At 34.7% G+C, this 3482-nt stretch overlaps 1 non-coding gene across 1 annotated transcript; it reads right to left on the bottom strand.

The window, feature by feature from the left end:
* Positions 1-2413: 2413 nt before the first annotated feature.
* On the bottom strand, positions 2414-2520 carry LOC122127801. The gene has a single exon (XR_006151289.1). It is a non-coding gene; the product is annotated as a U6 spliceosomal RNA (small nuclear RNA).
* Positions 2521-3482: the final 962 nt, after the last annotated feature.

Below are 3482 nucleotides of genomic sequence, written 5' to 3'. Positions count from 1 at the left end.
ATGTCAAATGAAGAATAAATGGACAGAAGCAAACAAAAAATAATATATTTCCCCTCATCTGATGATGCCTTTACAAGAATGAGGAAAGAGTTCATCCAAGGACCTATGATAGGACATCAAAAAGAGAATCCATTCTTCTAGGTCTTTCTTAACTTTGCAATGTAACTTAAAGGATGTAAAACACAATATAATGGTCAGATATTTTTATGTTTTATCAGTTTTGAACATTTTCATATGGACTTCACCTCAGTCTACAACATTCTTCATTATTTTGTCCTGATATTTTTACACTATCAAGACATAAGATAACAAGTTTGATTTACAGCATGAGAAATAATCCACCTGGCTTCCTTGGAAAAAGAGCATGATCAATAGATAACATTACTTCTGTTTGCTCACTATATGCAATGGTTTCTGTAATACTTATTGCATTCTTTTTAGTATTTAAAAAAAAACTGCTGGCTAAACTCAAAACTCATTCATGGAGGTTTTTGTTAAGTATTTCACAAGTTTTATTTTCCTTAATTCTTAAGATAACATTTTCTATAATGCTAATGTTATTACCATTTTAGTGTTGGGAAAAATTGTAAGTAAAGGCAGTAAGTGCATGGCCCAAACACACACTGTGAGGAAGGAAATGAGTCAGTTTCCAAAAGTCTTTCAGCAATACACAAAAGGTAGGTAAAATCTCTCCATTCTCTTACACTCTATTCAATGTTCATATTGTCCAAGAAATAGTACCATAGCAATTATTGCCTAAGGTGATTGTTTTCTGTTACATTTTGTCTTCAACACAGACAGTGTTGGTGACATTGTGTTATCATGCACAGAGCTGAGCTTATAAAAGAGACAAATATATTCTGTCCCATTTTTCCAGGATCCATTTTACAAAGTACTAAACTTTAAATATCATCACTTAATTTCTTAAGAATCCAAAAAACGAAAAAAATTCACAAATAATAACTCCAAAATGCTTTAAAAGTAGGAGATGATAAAAGAGGCCCCCATGAAGTAAACTTTCTTCTACTTTTAAAATTATTCTGAAAGCCTTGTGCTGGTTAGTCACAACTGTAATCCTAACTACTCGGCATATTTACTCAGGAGCCAGAGATCTGTGGATAACAGTGGAAGCCAATCAGGGCAAAATACGTTCATGAGATTATTTTTCAAAATTTCAATGAGCTAGCAAAGGGCCAGGAATGGAGATGTAGCTCATATAGTAGCTCATCAATCTAGAGAGGAAAGGCCTAGCAAGACTTTTAAGCCCTTTTTTCAAACTGTGAGCACACCAACATACATGCAAGTGCATGAGAACACGTGCACGTGCACACACACATTCATTCAAAATGCCTTCATATCAGTGTTTTGCATTAATTTCTTTGTTAACCATATTATCTGAGTAAAATAAAAGAAATAAACTCTTTCATCTCAGAACATTTTCATATTTTTTATTTTAAAAATACTGTACAGAGAGGTCACATTTACATGAGCAAGTAATGAGTACATTTCCTAACAAGCATTGTTACCTCCTCCTTTATTTTCCCTCTACCGTCCCTTCCCGCCAACCTCTACAAGTACACTCCCCTCCCCCGTTCCCCTGCCTAAATTGTAAAGTTCAGTTTTCAACATAGTGTCTTGTGCATCTCATTGTTACAATGGGTCAACCTGAATCCATATTTAAGCATTTTGTTTTTTTCCTTCCCCTCCCCAAATTACAGGAGCTTATATACAAGAGGTGGGCACACCAAATTCAAATACAGTGAAAACAGGGGTTATAGCATGGGGGAGGAACATATAAAGAAACAAAAAAATCACATAGCCTGTTATAAGTACGTTAGAACAATAGCAATAAAGAAAAAAAAACACTTGTGTTCCTATTTGGGGATTGATTTCCCTTAACAACATCTTATCTGGTCATATGTGTATAGATTTTGACCTTTTCTGCTTATCCCAGACATATATTAGCTATTAAAAATTAGGGAAACTCTGGGACCTATGTTTCTTTGGACTTGGCTTACTTCACTTAACAATTTCTTTTTCCAAGTCTTTCCATTTTCTAACAAATTGGGCGATGCCATTCTTTCTTATGGAGGCATAGAATTTCATTGGTATAAATAGTACATTTTCTTGATCTATTTATCTGATGAGGGGCATCGGGGTTGGTCTTATATCTTAGCTATCTTAAACAATACTGCAATAAATATAATTGTGCTGGTAGTTTTAGTACCATCTTGTTTGTGATCTTTTGGGTAAATGCCCAAAAGTGGGATTGCTGTGTCATAGGGGAGTTCTATGTGGAGTCTTTTGAGGAACCTCCATACTACTTTCCAAAGTGGTTGAACAAGTTTACACTCCCACCAAGAGTGCAGTACAGTTCCCTTGTGGTCACATACCCTCCAGCATCTGTTGTTGTAAAAGTATGGAATGGTACAGGAATTTGCCTGTCATACTTACGCAGGGGCCATTCAAATCTTCTCTGTATCGTTCCAATGTTAGAGTACGTGATGCTGAATAGAGCATAGAACATGTTTTATACATAAAGTGTAATTGATTTTCTTAAACTAGACAATTCAACAAAAAGTAAGTTTAAAACAATTTTCATGAAATTTTAGAGCCATGTACTTCTTACATAAGCACACATTTAAGAATAAAGTCAAGAATGACATGTCAAAAACAAAATAATTCCAGATATTTATTGTTCAAGAGATGTGTAGGTAGAGGAATTCAATTATTCTATACAAGGCACCTGTGATAATGAACACTGCAGCAAGTGTTAAGTTTTGTTAAAAGTTTTAATGGTTTAAATATATTTAATTTTGGGAATTTGCTTATATATATTAAAACTAGGACTGTTTGGCAGGTAATAAAACTTTTCGATAAAGTATTTAAGATTTATGTTAACAGACATATGCTACTATGTATGTATATTTCAGAGTTTATAGAAACATTACTAATGAGAAGTTGCCAAGTCTTTGTGTAAAGGAGCAGAATAAAGAGTTAAGACTTTGTTAACTACACAGTTTCTGTTAAAACTATAAGGCTTCCTTATTTTATTTTATGTTTTTTAATTTTGGGGGGGTCCAGTCGCGGGGCCTGAACTATGGGCCTGGGCACTCTCCCTCAGCTCTTCAGCTCAAGGCTAGCGCTCTACCACTTGAGCCACAGCGCCACTTCCGGCTTTTTTCTTTTTGCTTATGTGGTGCTGAGGAATCAAACCCAGGGCCTCATGCATTCAAGGCAAGGGCTCTACCACTGAGCTACCTTCCCAGCCCCTGGCTTCCTTATTTTATATGTTAGCGAGGAACAAATGATGATATAAACCATATACAAATGATTAGATGAGCCATAAATAGTAATCTTAGTTGGTAACTTTAAAGATTACTCATAACCTAAAAACCTCTTTTTGAATATCATAATCTTAGCCCATTTTAAATGTACAGGAATATGAGAAAATAGTAAAATCTAATAGTTAGTACCCTTCA

This window comes from Dipodomys spectabilis, unplaced genomic scaffold (genome assembly GCF_019054845.1).
Source record: "Dipodomys spectabilis isolate Male_0828 unplaced genomic scaffold, ASM1905484v1 ptg000312l, whole genome shotgun sequence".
NCBI classification, from domain to species: Eukaryota; Metazoa; Chordata; class Mammalia; order Rodentia; family Heteromyidae; genus Dipodomys; species Dipodomys spectabilis.
Note: the sequence above shows the minus strand (reverse complement) of the source record. Positions and strands in the feature narration are given on the sequence as shown.